The sequence below is a fragment of the Pan paniscus genome, chromosome 13 (assembly GCF_029289425.2).
Source record: "Pan paniscus chromosome 13, NHGRI_mPanPan1-v2.0_pri, whole genome shotgun sequence".
Classification (NCBI taxonomy): Eukaryota; Metazoa; Chordata; class Mammalia; order Primates; family Hominidae; genus Pan; species Pan paniscus.
The window spans coordinates 125115780-125133820 of record NC_073262.2 but is presented as its reverse complement, the minus strand read 5'-3'; the positions used below and the strand labels follow the sequence as shown (position 1 = coordinate 125133820).

Genomic DNA, 18041 nt, shown 5'->3' with positions numbered 1-18041 from the left:
AGGCTGGCCTTGAACTCCTGACCTCAGGTGATCCACCTGCCTTGGCCTCCCAAAGTGCTGGGAATATAGGCATGAGCCACCACGCTCAGCCCTCAACTTGTATATTTTAAACATGTGTGAACCCTGTGACTACACTAAAAATTATTGAATTACATGCTTTAAATGGGTGAATTGTATAGTACATGAATTATACCTTGATAAAGCTGTTAAATATGTTCAGGCTGGGCACGGTGGCTCACGCCTGTAATCCCAGCACTTTGGGAGGCCAAGGCAGGTGGATCATCTGAGGTCGGTAGTTTGAGACAAGCCTGACCAATATGGTGAAACCCCGTCTCTACTAAAAATACAAAAATTAGCTGGGTGTGGTGGTGGGTGCCTGTAGTCCCAGCTACTCAGGAGGCTGAGGCAGCAGAATCGCTTGAACCCGGGAGGCGGAGGTTGCAATGAGCCAAGATCATGCCACTGCGCTCCAGCCTGGGCAACAGAGCGAGACTCCATCCCCAAAAAAGAAAAGAAAAAGTGGTTCAACATTTTTCTGAAATGTGAGAAGCAGATGTTTGGGGAGGACCTGGTGATGAGGCACCATGTTGTAGAATGGATCTTTAGCCTACTGGGAGATCCTGGGCAGAGGCTTGGCCTGACCTGATCTGCATGTCTCATGGCACCCTTTGATGCCAAGAGTAGAGTGGGGATGAGGACATCAGGACTTGAAGGAAGGACATCAGTTAAGATAATATTGCAAAATCCAGGTAACAGATGCAGTATGATGTAAGTCAGCAGTAGGGCAGAAGAGAGGTTTGAAGAATGTGGTTTCTTTTTTTTTTTTTAATGAAAGAATGCTGAATGGGTTTATGAATGTACAAAGAATAACAACAGGGAGAAATTACATATGGAAGAGAGGAGAAAGAAATGGATGGAATATGGACTCAGAGGTGATCAGGCATGTGGAAGTGGTTTTGAAGTTGAGAAGGGCTCAGCCCCTGGTCCTCAGCAGAGATGGATGCTCTCGTGGGGGACATTCTGGTCAGTGCAGTGATTACGGTCACTATTGGCATTTAGAGGGAGGAGGCCAGGGATGCAACACGCCTTTCAATGCACAGGACAGTGCCACTCTATGAAAACCAGTTTTTGTGTCTAACATGACTCTTAAGTGTTCTGCCAGACATTCATGTAGGTGAAAAATCCATCTGTAATCCTCTGAGTTGAGAGCCTAACTCTCTTTTACAAGTAAACACCAAATATTTTCTTGCAGGTTATGAACATACACTGAAGTTTCCAAGGCCATAACTACTGTGTAGACTGAGAGAAAATTGAACTTTGGTTTATCTGGAACTTTATCAAGAACTAGCCAGGTGTAGTGAGTGGCTCATGCCTGTAATCCCAGCACTGTGGGAGGCAGAGGCAGGAGGATCACTTGAGGACAGGAATTTGAGGCCAGCCTAGGCTACACAGTGAGACTCCATCTCTATTTTATTTTAAAATTAAACATTTTTTAAAAAAAGAATTGTTCATCATTTGGAGAAATCAGGTTATCATCAAGGGAAATGCTGATTATTGCATTTGAGACTTCAACACTGCATATCTGTGTCCCAGCTACCATCACTGGCACATTCATAGTGATACTGCTTCATAAATAGTAAAGCAGGTTCAAGGCTCCTACTATCCTATGAAATAAATAGCCTAGTGTAGACATGTTACAACATATACTTATTTTAAAAGTTATTTTTATTATAAAGCATGTTATTTAAAAAATTGTATGTGTAAGTAGGTCATAATATCTATGAATTTTAAGAAAGTAAAAGGAATATTACAATATATTTAGAATATAACAGGAGGTGCTATTATGCTAAGTTTAGTGAGCCAGACACAAAAGATCACACATTGTATGATTCCATTTACATAGAATGTCCAGAATAAGCAACTCCATAGAGATGGAAAATTGACTAGTGGATATGTAGGGCTTAGAAGCCACAAGTCTGAAATCAAGGGGTCCGCCAGGCCACACTCATTCTGGAAGTTTTAGGGGAGGGTCCTTTCTTTGCCTCTTCCAGTTTCTGGTAGCTGTAGGTACTCTTTGACCTGTGGCCACATCACTCTGATCTCCACCTCTGCAGTCACATTGCTTCCTCCTCTTCTATCTCTTCTTCTGTCTGTCTCATCTCTCCCTCTGCTTTTTTCTTATAATGGTACTTGTCATTGGATTGGTCTATCCAGATAATCCAGGATGATCTTACCATCTCAACATCCTAAACTTAATTACATCTACAAGGACCATTTTTCCCAAAACAGCAATGTTCACAGATTCTAGGGATTCGAATGTGGGGATATCTTTTTGGAGGCCACTACTTAACCAACTACAGTAAATATTTAGTGAGTGAATCATATGGACCAGGTACTGTGCTGGTTTGGGGGAATACCACTGAGAATAAGATAGACGAGATCATTGTTCCCACAAAGCATAAAAAATGAAACATTAGCAAAAAGTCTGCTTAGCTCCTTTGCATGTTATTTGTCCAATAAAATGGGATCATCATGCTTTAAGAAAAAAGAGGTACTGGGTCTGGCAGAATTGAATAGTTTTATCTAAGATTTAAAAACATTACTATAAATGTTCAACATCACATGACATTAGGGAATTCCAACTTAAAACAACAATGAAATACAACTACACACCTATTAGAATGGCTAAGTCCAAAACACTGATAATACCAAATGCTGACAAGGATGTGGAACAATAGGAACTCTCATTCATTGCTTATAGGAATGCAAAATGGTACAGCCACTTTGGAAGATGGTTTGGCAGTTTCCCATAACACTAAACATACTCTTACCATATGACTCAGATGTCACACTCTTTGGTGTTCATCCAAGTTAACTGAAAACTTACCTCCACAAAAAACCTGTACAAGGATGCTTATAGCAGCTTTATTTTTAATTGTCAAAACTTGGAAGCAACCAAGATGTCCTTCAGTAGGTAAATGAATAAATAAACTGTGGTTCATGTAGACAATGGAATATTACTCAGCACTAAAAAATGAGCCATCGAGCCATGACAAGATATGGAGGAGCCTAAATATATATCAGTAAGTGAAAGAAGCCTGTCTGCAAAGGGAACGTACTGTATGATTCCAACTATATGACATTCTAGAAAAGGCAAAACCATGAAGACAGTAAAAAAGATCAGTGGCTTCCAGGGACTGAGGAGAGGGAGGGGTGAACAGGCAGAGCACAGAGAAATTTTAGATAGTGAAACTATTCTGTATGATACTATAAGGATAGACACGTCATTCTACATTTGTCAAAACCCATAAACATACAGCACCAAGAATGAACCCTAATGTACACTATAGACTTTGAGAAATAATCATATGTCAATGTAGGGCCATGGATTGTAACAAATGTATCACTGTGGCGGGGAATTTTGGTAGTGGGGGAGGTTGTGTGTATGTGGCGTGGGGAGAAGGTATATGAGAACTCTATACTTTCCACTCAACTTTGCTGTGAACCTAAAACTTCTCTAAAAAAAAAATAAAAGTTTAGAACAGGCATGGTGGTTCACGCCTGTAATCCCAGTACTTTGGGAGGCCGAGGCAGGCGGATCACGAGGTCAGGAGATTGAGACCATCCTGGCTAACACGGTGAAACCCCATCTCTACCAAAAATACAAAAAATTAGCTGGGCGTGGTGGCGGGCGCCTGTAGTTCCAGCTACTTGGGAGGCTGAGGCAGAATGGCGTGAACCCGGGAGGAGGAGCTTGCAGTGAGCCAAGATCACGCCACTGCACTCCAGCCTGGGCGACAGAGCAAGACTCTGTCTCAAAATAAATAAATAAATAAATAAAAGTTTATTTTAAAAAGTCACTGTGGCGGGCCAGGCATGGTGGCTCATACCTGTAATCCCAGCACTTTGGGAGGCCAAGGAAGGTGGATCACTTGACCCAGGAGTTTGAGACCAGCCTGGGCAACATGGTGAAACCCTGTCTCTGCAAAAAAACACAAAAACTTTCCGGGTGTGGTGGGGAACACCTGTAGTCCCAGCTACTCAGGAGGCTGTGGTGGGAGGATCACCTAAGCCTGGGAGGTCAAGACCACAGTGAGACATGATGCACTCAAGCCTGGGTGACAGACCAAGACCCTGTCTCAAAAGAATAAAAATTACTGCGGCAGCAGAGAACTATTTCTTCATTTAATTATCAGTTAAAGAGTATAATGATTAACTCAACCTGTGGCTTGCCCTAAGTGGAGGGCTTTTCTCTGTATTGTTGAAGAGGCCACTTTCCAAAAAGGACTCAATTAAGTTCCATCATCCATCATACTTCTTTGGGTTGAGGCCCCAAAGTCCTGTGCATGAAAGCAAAAACCCATAAGGAGGCAACACGGGAAGTAATTACAGACCATTAACACCTTAGTAAACTGGCTGGGGGCCCCCACATGGTATTGAAAGATGGCATGGAGGTCCCGTAGGTTTTCACGAAGGGGAATTAGCCTATTTTCTTCTTCTGCTCTGAATGCAGGATAAATGTAATATATAGATAGAAAGAAAATCTGGTTCTTTGGATAGTTGACCATTCACCCCAGGTAGACAAAAGGTTTTCCAGGGAACCAATGCGGTCAATATGAAACTTGTCCTTACAGTGTGGAAAAGCTTCCAGCATGGGCTCTGTTCTGGATGGCTGGGCTCATATGGGGACGGCAGAGAAAACGGCACTTTTTCTCTTAGTGTAGTGGCCCTTTCTGGTTATTACAGTAAAAAATGACAGTGTGTGCCATGTCTAACACATTTCCAATTAGCCAGACTTTATTCTTTACACTAGCATAAATAACACCTAAATAATTTTGAAAACAAAATATTTTGAAATAACATTATTACTAGTAAACCAGCCACAGGATTTTAAAAAGCCAAGCCACACTTCCATTTTTGGCCCACATTAATATAAGACGCTTCTCCTCCTAGCTTCTTCTAAATGTCTGCCTTCAAACTTTTCTCTCTGTTAACATCTTCCATTCCCTGAAGGAAAACAAAAGTTTTACGCTTTTGTTTACATTTTTTGCATACACTACAGAGCTGCCCCTGTTTCTCTTCATCTCCGCAAAATACCCTCATCTGAAAAGAGCAAAGGCTCCATGTGATCATAATAAAACCTAAGTCCTCTGCAGGATGAACGGAGCACCAAGAGGCTCTTTTCAAATTACACCCACCATATTAAAAAAAATTGAAAAATCCCAATATCTTTTTTCCTTCCCTTGGCTACACTCATAGCCCCCTCCACCGTGGAGAAATTGCCCAAGTGGTATGCTGTTAACTAACAGGAGCGTATGATTATTCCTCATGTCTCATGGGGTAGAAACACCGCAAACTGCTGGGATTTACAGTCTATCTACGGGTTTATTTCCAAAAAGTCAGGAACTGGTTATGTCATTGACTGTTGGAGGCAAGAGAACAATGAGCTGTAACCCAAAGACCACAGCCTCTCTACCAGTACGTATCTATCCTGTTTCTTAATTTATCCAAATGCATCTCATTCCCTTTTTTCTCAGCTTACCAGTAAGATGACTTGGATAAACAGACACCAGACACTCATCCATTCCACTCCTAGGTGTATCCCTAAGAGAACGGAAAGCATGTGTCCTCACTGGAACTTGTATGTAAATGTTGTTAGCATTTGTTAGCCTCATTCTTCTCAGTTTCCAAAAAGTTTAAACAACCCAAATGTCCATCGACTGATAGGCAGATAAACAAACTGTGCTATATATTTACAATGGAATATTATTTGGCCATAGAAAGAAAGAAAGTACTGGTGAATATAGTAATGCTGAGTGAAAGAAGTCAAACACGAAGGACACACATTGTATGATTCCATTTACATGAAATGTTCAGAAGAGGCAAATCCATAGAGATAGAAAGTAAATTAGCCCCATTGCCTATGGTAGTGTGTGCTAATGAATATTGGGGTTCCTTTTCAGGGGGTAAAAATGTTCTGAAATGAGATAGTGGTGATGGTTACACAACTCTGTGAATATGCTGAATTGTATACTTTAAAAGGTTGACTATTATCATATGTGGATTATATCTCAATTTTAAAAAGAAAGAGAAATGAGACATCAAGATAAGTCCTGGTGTACCTTTTCTATGTGTTCTTGAAGTCTCTTGTTCCAAAATGTTATTGCAATGCCTTCACATATTGATTTCAGAATAGAAGAAGCAGCAAACTATTAGAACTATTAATAGTCTTTTCTTCAAAAATCCTGTTCAATTCTGCCCATCCACAGGGCACTGAAGTGAGTACATACCAGAGAGCTGCTGAAAATCCACTACTCACAACCATAAGTACACAGGATTCATTTTCAGAACAATTTTTAGCTTTGGAGGCTTTCTTTAAAAGCTACATTATATTTATTAATGCCTAAAATATTGCTCTTATCAAAATTAGTATATCATTATATGTCATAACAATTATACTGATTTTTTTTGTTAATACATAATAGTTATACATCTTTTGGGGGAACATGTGATATTCTGACACATGCATACAATGTGTAATGATCAAACCAGGACAACTGGGACACCCATCACCCCAAACATTCACTTCTTCTTTATGTTGGGTCATCATGGAAGCTTCTCAAATCAACAGTCTTACAAAAAAGAGATTGACTGCACTAGATTGTGTTTTTGTCTATTCAATGTTCAGTCTTTTTTTTTTCTCCTTGGAATACAAAGTGCTCTGTGGTCTCCTATTTAGCGTCTGGGAGTGAATTAAAAGCAATTCTTGGTGATGGTTATTTGGAAACACTCTAAAGGCTACTGTTTACCATCCAGTGTGAAAAGCTATTTCCAACTGGTGAATAGCCACTCATACTTCTGGCATTATTTTTATTTTTTAAATTCAGAGCTTTTTTGCTTTTTTTGCTGGGTGTGATGTGTGTGTGTGTGTAACGCTGGGAGAAGCAATTTTAATTTCAAACTAGTACAGTGCTACTCATGTCTAAACCACCAAAACAAAGCAAGCACCATAAATCATAGAAGATAATCAGCAAACTTGACATTTATATATTTCAAGTTTTGTAAAAATAGAGATGAAATAACTAAAGCACACAGAGTAGATGAGAAAAATTAAGTTACAACATTTTCTCATTCTTTCCAATGTTCCCTCTTTTTAAAGCTCAGCTCTGCTTTTGAAATTTTTGAAGACAAACACTAAAGGTACAAAGATTGTTAAATCACAGATGTATGTATATGCCTAGGAAAGCCACTTTCCACCTCTTGAGCCTCCCTTTCATTATAAGAAAGGAGTTGGGTTAAATAATAACTGACATTTGTGCAATGATTGTTTTTAGTGTATACTTTCACAGACATCTATTTCAATGTCCACATCATCCTTATTTTACAGATAAGGAAATTGATGCATAGACAAGGTGAGTATCTTGTCAACAATAATGATGCCAGTGTAGAGAAGCTGGACTTGAATTTGGTTTTCTGATTCCAAATTTTATCATCGTTTCACCACACCACGCCGTCCAGCATCTCACAAACTCACTACGGAATCTAAGTTAATTGAGGGCATATGTATAATACATGAGAATAGATATCTATGCATTAAAAACCCAAACTCTATTATCTTAATTCTTTAGATCCATCCGGAGCTCAATAGAGGACACTGAGTGTCCTTGGGGCTGAGAGATTACGATATCACATCTGATGAGAAAATTGCTTATCCCTACCATCCCACCAATGAATAGTGCAGAAAGCTAGGATCAGTGTCCTTTACTTGCCATTAGATGGACATCACATCCAAATGACTCCCACTGAGGGAACGGGTGTCTTCAGTCCTAGGAAATGTAGAGCACACTCAAACACGAAAATCATGCATAAGCTCACCCTCCCTCAAACAAATGAACAGTCAATCAACCACGGTCAAAATCTGAGAGCAAAGCTAAATGTTCATGACAGGACACTGGTTAAATAAATCATGTAACTTAAAAAAATTATGAGATATACTGTTAAATGAGAAAGCAAGAGGCTGAAGAGTATATTTTCCTTCCATTTATATTTTGAAAAGTTATTTACATATCAGTGCATGTAGGTACATGGGAAACTGCATGGTAGATTCACAAGGGGATTAGAACTGAGATCTGGAGTGGGCAGGAGACATGCTTTGCAAACAGACCTTGTGTGATGTTTCAATTTTTCATGCAAAAACAAATAACAAAAATTTACTTCTGATAGCAACAGAAGCATTGCTAAGAAAACCCTTTTCTACTAGATTCCTCCCTCACATTGCTATAAATTTTAATTGTCAGTCCCACTGACCATGAAAAGACTAAGCAATAATATTAAAAGATCAAAACCTTTAGCTTTACAAACCCCTGATGGCAACAATGCAATACATGTTAGTCATATGCCAGGTCCAACTTTCTCATCTGATTAAAACCATGAACGATTCCTGTCTCTAAATGTGATACCACAAATCTTAAAGATAGTCTCAGAATATCCAATCTGGAGAGAAGTCCCTCCTCAGTTTTGACCGATTGATTACTAACCAAAGACTCTTTCTTCTACTTGCATCCAAAACAGTAAAACCTGCACCAGGACTTTTTCATAGGTTATAAACTCTAACAAACTCAGGAAAATCAAACCAAGCCATTTGCACTAACAGCTGAACTCTATACCAATCACCTTCACTAAATCACCAAGCATTATCATTCCTCTTTATTAATGACTAGTTCTTTAAAATTTTCAAGATGGAGTCAGAATAGTTTAAGTGGAATATGAGTGGACCTACACTGGTACACTTTCTGTGGGTCTCCTACCAAGCTGGGGTTGGAGGTTTTCTCTGTGCTCCCAGATCACTCTGCCCAAGTCTTTTTCAAACACAGTCACAAACCACCTTCCAGATTCTGCCACACTCATGGTCCACCCATGTGATTATTTCTATCTATCTATCTATCTATCTATCTATCTATCTATCTATCTATCTATCTATCTATATATATATATAATACTTTAAGTTCTAAGCCATGTTATTATTTCTTTAACACTGGTCTTTAAATTGGCTTACTTCCTTTTAGTGAAACACTTGTGAGATAATGATCTGATCGTTAGTTATGTTTTGTAATATACAACTGACCTTTGTGCAACTTGAGGGTTGCAAGTACCAGTGCCCTGTGCAGTTGAAATCCATGCATAACTTTTGACTTCTCCAAAACTTAACTACTAATAACATTCTGTTGACTGGAAGCCTTACCAATAACATAAACGACTGATGAACACATATTTTGTTTGTTATATGTATTATATACTGTATTCTTGCAAAAGTAAGCTAAGCCAAAAAAGTTATTAAGAAATCATAAAACAGAGAAAATACATTTCCAGTACTGTGTTGTATTTATCAACGCATCATCTGTTTACAAGATGAATCATCTGTATGAAATGGCAGCAATCACAGAGGCAGACTTCAACCTACGGTACATATCAAGTAATTTCATAGCTTTTCTTGTAATTGCATAGCTTTTTTCTGCTTCTTGGCAGCACTTCCAGCATCACTAGTGGCACTTTGAATGGGTCCCACGGGTGTTATTCAAAGTTTACAGTGTTGCACTAAACATGATGAAAAATACATCAGAACTTTAAGAGATCACTTTTTACTGTGATGTAATTTCCTGGAGAGACAACTGTTCACGTGGAGATGATTAGCGTTATGCAGTGTTTTAAGTGGATAATCAGAACACTTGCGCTCACCACAATAACAAGAGGTAGCTATGAAATTATTACAGTAGGTGCAGTATGCAGTACAATTAATTTATGCCATTATAATTTAATACTGCATCTTTACATGTGTTTAATTTCCCTAAACTGTGACTGGTGTCATATATAGTTTGATGTGTTCATGTGCATAAGTTTTAGTAAATTTTAACTACTTTTTTTCTTTTTTTTTTTTTTTGAGACAGAGTTTCACTCAGCAGCCCAGGCTAGAGTGCAGTGGTGCAATCACAGTTCACTGCAGCCTCGACCTCCAGGGCTCAGATGATTCTCCTTCCTCAGCCCCCCAAGTAGCTGGGACTACAGGTACCTGCTGCCAAACCCAGATAATTTTTGTATTTTTTTTGTAGAGATGGGGTTTTGCCGCGTTTCCTAGGCTGGTCTTGAACTTCTGAGCTCAAGCAATCTACCCTCCTCAGCCTCCCAAAGTGCTGGGATTACAGGTGTGAGCCACCAGGCCCGGCCTAATTTTTATTTTAACTTTTCATAATAGATTCATGTATATTTTATGGTAGTAAATAATAACATACATAGTATTGACATATGTTTTATGCATTCATGACATACCTTTTTCTTAACTTTTCCAATATTTCTAGGCTACATCTTTCATCTGTGAGTTTTTCCAAATTGTTGCAAATTTACAGAAAAGTTTTCAATATATTTATTTTTAAAAATTCATGTATAAGTGGACCCACTTGATTTAACCCATGTTGTTTAAAGATCAACTGTATATTCCATCCAAGATGTACATATTTAAACTAAACCAAAACAAGCTCATCTCACATACTGGGCACTTTGGGAATCATAGTCGTTCTTTTATAATTATGCAGTTACATATATCCACTCACCTTCATACGATTATCTCTAGTTTAGATGATGGTTGTTTAATCTCCCAGCTCTTGCAATAAGCCGAGGTCCTAAATGAATGACTGAGAGAATGCATGCATGTGTGTGTGCCTGTAAGCAAGCAGTAAATATGAATATCTCTCACTATCCAAATTTTTGCTTTCTGGAATCTGAAGCTGAATATATTTAGATAAACTTTTGTATAAATTCTTTGCTATCAAAACTCATGTTACTTGCTATCTGAAATTCAGGAACCAAATGGCTTTGAACAACTTGTAAGCCTTGCTATCCAACCTTGCTTGCTTCCTGGACTTGGCCTAAAATGTATTACTTTCATTTTCATATTTAAAACCCACGCAGCTCTCTCAGTTCCTCTCCACTAAATAGAAGCCTCACCTTTTTTGCAGTGCCAGCCTTCTCACCTTGTCATGACTGTAAAAGCTGGATTAAATGGGCTTGTCTATATTGGGTGCCTAGTTACCAGGCTGCTTCCAAAGTGGATACTGTGGCTATCAGTGACTCCTTCCTTGACCTCAACAATAGGGACTACGTGTCCAGAAATGATTCTACCCATGGCAAGTTCAACGGCATCATCAAGGCTGAGAACAGTAAGTGCAGTCAATTGAAATCCTACCTTCATTTTCCAAGTTCAAGATCCCCCCAACATCAAATGGGGTAACATGATGTTGAATACATCATAGAGCCCACCGCACTCTTTACCGTCTTAGACAAGGCTAGCAATCACTTGAAAGGTGGAAGCAAAGGGTTATTATTCCTACCACCTGCGCCAATGCTGCTGTGCTCAGAATGGGAGAGAATTGTGAAGATGACAACTCCTTTGAAATTGTCAGCAATGTCACCTGCATACCAAGTGCTTGACTCTCCTGGCAGAAGTCATCAATGATGACTGTGCTAACGTGGAGGAATCTCAGACCACAGTCCATGCCGTCACTGCTCCCCACAGATCATGATTACTCCTCCAGCAAGCTGTAGTGTCATGTCAGTGGTCATTATCTCTCAATCCCTGGCCCTGCCAAAACTGTGTGCAAGACAATCCCTGAGTTGAATGGAGAGTTCACTGATTTGGCTTTCCAAGTCCCCACCGCTGGTGTGGAAAGTGTGTTGAGAATGAGATTTGCCATCTGGAGAAAGGTGCCAAATATAATGACATCAAGGAGGCAATGAAGCAAGCATCGAGGGCCCCTGGAAGAGCATCCCGGGCTACATTCAGGACCAGTTGGTTGCCTTTGTGACAACCACTATCCCATTTTTGATCTGGGGAGGGTATTGCTCTCAATGATCACTTAATCAAGCTGTTTTTTTGGTATGACCATAAATCTGGCCATAGGAATTGACTGGGGGGATCTATCTTATGGTCTGTGTGACCTCTGAGGTGTAAGAGTCCTGGAGCACTCACCCCAGCAAAAGTATGAGAGGGAGAGTGAGGCCCTCGGTCAGTGAGGAATTCTTGCCCCAATTCCACCCCAACACATTGAGAACCTTCCTTTCTCTCTATACAGGTCCCATCCAAGACCCATGAAGAAGGAAGGACCTGAGAGTCTTCCCTTGTTGAATACCATTGCTGCCATCAAGAAAATTTCCACTGTGTACAATACGGGTGCAGTTAAGAAAATAAAACACATGGAGACACATGAAATAGACATTATAATCACTGGCATTATAATCCCACACACTATACTGAAAAAAAAGCATGATGGCCTGTAATTTATACATTGATTCAAAGCAATTATTACCAGGGACTTGAGATCTTTGTCATTTCGCCATGGGAACAGCCCTACAAGTGGGTCTCACATGTCCCTTGAAGGTGGATTTGAATACTGAAAGAAAGTGAACCTATACAAATAAATCTATGCTCTTAACACTTTAAAACAAGAATTCACCATGCTCTCTTCCCTTTATTTTAGCCTTAATATGTTTGAAATATTTCATAACATATTTAATAAAATTTAAATTCATTGTCATTTTAACATATAGTTTTAGCTACAACCGAAGGACTTTCTGATCATCCCTCGTCCTTAGCAACAACGCTCTTGGTTTTCACCCTTTTTGGTTCTATTATTTGGTTGTTTTTCCTGAATGGGCTACATAATCTAAATATAGATCTTTTTATCAGGAACATACAGTTTCAGTATTTCCTTAGGCCTCCCAAAGCTGAATGTTCAACAGCAGGTGATTAGAGTAAAAGGATAGTCTAGGTGATGTCCTCAGAATGGGTAACTTTTCTTCAATTAGAAATAAACCAGTTATACATTACTTAACAACCAGCCTAAAACGAAGACCTAGAATACTTCAAGTTCTTATTTCTTCCTATTCACATTTTTAAAAGGCAATGCAACTCCCTAATTGAAGCAGTGTTAAAGGGTAGAATTTCGTACACGGTGTAAATGTTCTCTCAGGAATGGTGCCATTTCCAATATAAACCATTCCTGATGTTAGCATCCAGGATGAGCTGCCATTTCCCCCAGCACTGTTGGCTTTAGCAACAGCAAGCTAGAGCTTCTCAGCATGGTGTATTGATAATAAGCAGCTGCTGCCTTTATCCAAACCATCACTTATATGTGTACCTGCTCAGGAGCCATTTAGATGTTAGAAATCAACATTGTGAACAGCAGCCTATCTACAGCGCAATTATAAAGAAATATAGGTTGAGCATCCCTAATCTGAAAATCTGTAATCCAAACTCCAACATCTTTTGAGTGTTGACATGACATTTAAAGGAAATACTCATGGGAGTTCTTCACATTTTAGATTTTCAGATTAGGAATGCTAAATGCAAATATCCTGAAATCTGAAAAAATCTGAAATCCAAAAAAATTTGAAAACCAAAACACTTCTGGTCCCAAACATTTTGAATAAGGGATACTCAATTTGTATGGAGTATGCCTGGCAATAATTCAAGGACAGCAATAGTCTTTACCTTCAAAGGATCCTGGCTATCTTCAAATTACTCCAGAAAGTCACTCTTATTTTTCTCTCCATAGATGTAACAAGAAGGGGATATGGTTTAAATCTAAATTATAAACTTACATAATTTTCTCAAGACATTGTAACGTATAAATCCTGATTCCTGGTGGTTTAAAAAAGTTTAACTGGGCAAATTTCCCAACTTACCTAGGCCAATTTCCTTACTTCACACACATTTTACAAAACCAGTTCTATCACTTGTATTCTATGAGTGTGCCTAACAAATGGGAAAATTTGTGAGGGTGGCATAAGGAATATCTGTCCAGACTTTTCTTAAAACTCTGGTCATTCTAGTGGTACCCAGGTAAACTTGTGTTTCACCATAAAGATTGAGAAAGCATTTGTCTTAAAAATGATAATCATAAAAACAAATGTTTTTACCTGTCTTCTCCAACTGCCACCATCATAAAAAACCCCAACCCTTAACACAACAAAAACAACTCTGTAGACTATTTGGATTTTTCTAATATGTCTCACAATTTGTGGGGAAAAAGTTTAGTTGAAAAAAGCATAGATATTAAAGTGAGATTCAGTCTCAGTATATCTTGGGGTAGAGATCTAGCCTCAGAGAGTATCTATTCTTGACTTACCCTGAGACAAGAGAAAATGTGAACGCACCTCACTCACCTGTCCTTCTATGGCAGTGTCTGTTTATGAGGAAGTCTCCTGATGAGGTGAGGTCAGGTCTGCCATTTTGCTGACCAAGAGTCTGATTTTAGGCTCAACATCATTAACATCGAACACCTAATTTTTCAGGCAACTGCCCACTCTCCTTACACATTTGGTCAGAGTTGGGTCATTTTATGTTAAGCTCCTGTAAAAAGACGGCTTTTGAGGTTTGAGAACCTCCCTATGTAGTGAGCTGTTAGAGCTAGAAGTCACCTCAGTGGGTCTGTCACAGGTTTTTGTTCTTAATAGAATTCAGAAAAGATCTAAGTGGTGATCACTCAAAAAAAAATAAGTAAGATTTATTTCTGGAGAGATTAAAGACTCCAAGAAGCCAGGCAGCAGCAACCTCATCTGTCCAGGTTCAGAATGACAGTCACTGAGCTCCTGTCCCATGAACAGTTAGCTGGACTGCAGGAAGGAAACCTGGATTTATGAGGCAGGCTCAAGTGACTCCTGCTCAAGCCCTAACGCACTTGTGCACTTGTTCTAAGGGTCTTTGGTTGAGAAAGCCCACGGGTCACAGGCTTTCTGTTTGTCTGAATTTGGTTCTCTTTAAAAAAAGACCAAATCTCCCCACTTTACTTACAGTGGCAGGTAAATTAACACTGAACCAAATGGTGGTAAGAACAGCAGATGATTGTCTCCAAACCCTCAGGTCTGAGTTCTTTGTCTCCAAAGGCTGATATTGCTGGTTCTATTTCCTCACGCTAGAACAACTGCACACACGTAGGGGGAAGCACCATTTCATGGTGAGATGCTTTGCTACGAAGCAGTCCATGAGCAAACTGAATTACCAGTTAAGATGCTTGGAAGGAAATGGAGAGCTGAGGAAATGCACGAGCATAAAAACTCAATATGAAGGCTAACAAAGTTATGGGAGCCATAATCACAGGATGCAGGGAAGAAAATTCACTTAAAGCAGACAATGCCAGTTTTCAGTGAGGGCGCCCTGGATGTGTATCTGCTAATCTGGGGGAACAGCCAAATGGACTCTTCCATTTTTTCACACAACATATGTTTCCATTCTCAGTTTGATATCACAGGCTATTGCTATCCACACCGGAAAAGCCAATTTCATACTCTTTCCAAACAACTGCCAACACGGTGACCGTCAGCAGGGTGGCTTCCAACAATGTGTGGCAAACTAAGTCCAAAGTCTAGAGAATGAGTGCACTCTTCTTAAACACCCTCAAACTGGCTGTGTTTGTAACAACACCCCCACTTACTCCTCATTGCTCCCTCCCTTTTTTCTGGTTATTGCTTCTCCTTCAAAACTGAAAATGAGACATCCAGCTGGAAGTCAGAATCAAGACCGTCATGACTGAACTGCTTCCCTCCGTGCTTCCAGCCCCCATTCACCCCTCCATCCCAGTGGTGCACCATCACTACCACTGAGAACCACAGTCTCACATCTCACTGTATCATAATACTGGCTCCAACTTTAAGATTTAACCTCTCTCCTAGGAAATTTCTCAACCTTCTTCCTTATGTGACAGAGTATCCGAGCCTGGAAGCACAGGTGGTGGCTGTCATACCTCTGGGATGAACACCACTCAGCCAGACTCACTGAAAGAACAATTCTTTTGGCCTTAATGCATAATTCTTCCTGCTGGTAACACCCTTCTGCCAACCAAAGGGTTCAGCTGTACTTCTAGTCAGGCCCAAGGTGAGAACTTAACGTTTTAAGTTCCGGTCCAGAACACTGGCAACCTGACTCTTTGGGCCCTTCTGCCTGGGGACCTCTGGTCTAGTCAGTTCCATGGAAGGCCTTATTTAGGGTAAACATGAAGACATTTACATTTAGAGCTCAACCACAAACAGGCAACTCACCATCTCCTTAATGAAAAGGTTCTAAAAACTCACATGACACTGAATTGGACAAGCTTCCAGCCCATCATCTATGGACATTGTTTCCTTTTCATTTTGGTTGCAAGATGTCTTTCCTCAGAAAGACTGTCTTTCCCCCAGTGCCCCAACTTGTGTTTCCCCCAACACGTCCTCTTTTCTGCTTCCTCCTCCTCTTTGGCAATAAGGCTTCATTATAAGGTTTCTCCCAGGTAGAAAGAACACGCTCTCGTGCCCTGGGGTTAGATGACTCTCCTTCTAAACAGCCAGTCTTTGAGTAGGAGGGGAGAAGAATCCTGGAGTCCTCTGCCTGACGCCAGTTCACTGCAGGGAGCAGGGGAGCAGGCTGGCCGAGCACGGGCAAAGTGTAGGAGAGAAAGCAGGGAGCCATTGATTTTCCACTTGGCCAGTGAGTGATTAACTCTGCTCCATTAGGAGGGGCGGTTGATCACACCATCAACACCTCTCAAACCTTCACATAACCTCCCCATGACCCGTTTTAATGAGAAAGTCTTGGCTGGAGCCTGTCAGAATCTGCCTTCGGGGCAAACAGGCACATCCCTACTCTGTGCAATGTCCACTTTCCACTGTAAGGCTGAGGTTCAGCAATGCTGACAATGGAAGTCTTTACAGAATCCGTGTTTGATGAAATGTCTTACCAGATTTGAATTAGAGGACATGTTTTGTTTTAAAGATGAAAAGACCAATTCAAAGATGGCTTTGTACTTTTTAAAATTTAGCTATCTTCTCAGAAGGCTTGCTTGCTGGAGAATTTAGACTTCTGAGAAATACTGGTCTCCATATGAACACAGAAATCAACCAGAAAGGATGATGGTACATTTCAAACATTCTAAACTCACCATAAACAATTTAAATAGGAGTTATAAGTAAATTATAAGTAAAGTCAGTCCTGTACACAAACACCTCCTCTGAAAGGCCTTCTCTGACCACCTCACTTAACACGGCATGCCTCTCATCACTCTCTCCTCATATCCTATTTCTGTTTTTCTTCATACAACTTTATACCCTGCCTGCATTTAGACTATATATTTTTATTTTATCAACCTCATCTTCACCCTGAGTGGATGCTCTGCCTTTGTGTGGCCCAGAGTCTGGAACAGTATCTGGCAGTTTAAGTGCTCAAAAATTTTTTTTTTGAAAAAAAAAATTCATTCATTCATTTCTTTAAATGTTTGGAATACAACATTTGTTTTAAATGAATGAATGAATGAATGAATGATGCCTGTTGAGATTCAGTGATCCTTTAGTAATTAATGTTTTCTTTGGCCCGGGAGACCATGTTGGCTTCTTCAAATGTCGCAGATATATTGGCTGCCATTAAAAAAATGGAATGCTCCATGAATTGACATGTCATCCTTGCTGAGGGGCCCGGTTAATCTTCTCTGTATCATTCCAACTTTTAGTATATGTGCTGCTGAAGTGATCATTGTAATTAATGTTAATAGCATCATAGTATACAGAGTTGAGGGCACCTCATCCAACCTCTGCTTATTACATATGAGAGAACCCAAGTCTTAATCAGCGAAGTAACAATCCATGATCTCAGGGTGAGTTGATGGTTGAAGCAACACTGAACTCAGGTCTCCCAAAGGGGCTACACTCTCTGCAATCACAAAAGGAGACTGAGAAGGGGTCCTGTGTGAAGTAACTCAGGAGCCTGTGGTCTCCTGGAAGCTTCTAGAAGAAAGTCATTTCTACCACTGCTGGGTCATATTGGCTTCTCTTACTACTCCACAGGATAAGTTTTCTCCGCTTTGAGATTTTCTTGGCCTGGGACTCTCTCCCCCAGGGGCCTCATGAGGCTGGCTCCTCATCCGTCAAGACTTAAATTAAAGGAAACTGGTACAAAGTGCCCCTCTCCAACCACCTTCTCTAAAGTAGGTTTCTGCTCTTGCCTCATCACATCCTAAACAGTAGTT

The 18041-nt window shown here is 40.1% G+C and overlaps 1 protein-coding gene and 1 non-coding gene across 2 annotated transcripts in view; both read right to left on the bottom strand.

Annotated features, from left to right (window-relative positions):
• Nucleotides 1-18041, bottom strand: part of SGPP2 (sphingosine-1-phosphate phosphatase 2) — a 135185-nt gene that overhangs the window by 43313 nt on the left and 73831 nt on the right. The window lies entirely within an intron of this gene.
• On the bottom strand, nt 17442-17549 carry LOC112439126 (U6 spliceosomal RNA). The gene has a single exon (XR_003027432.1). It is a non-coding gene; the product is annotated as a U6 spliceosomal RNA (small nuclear RNA).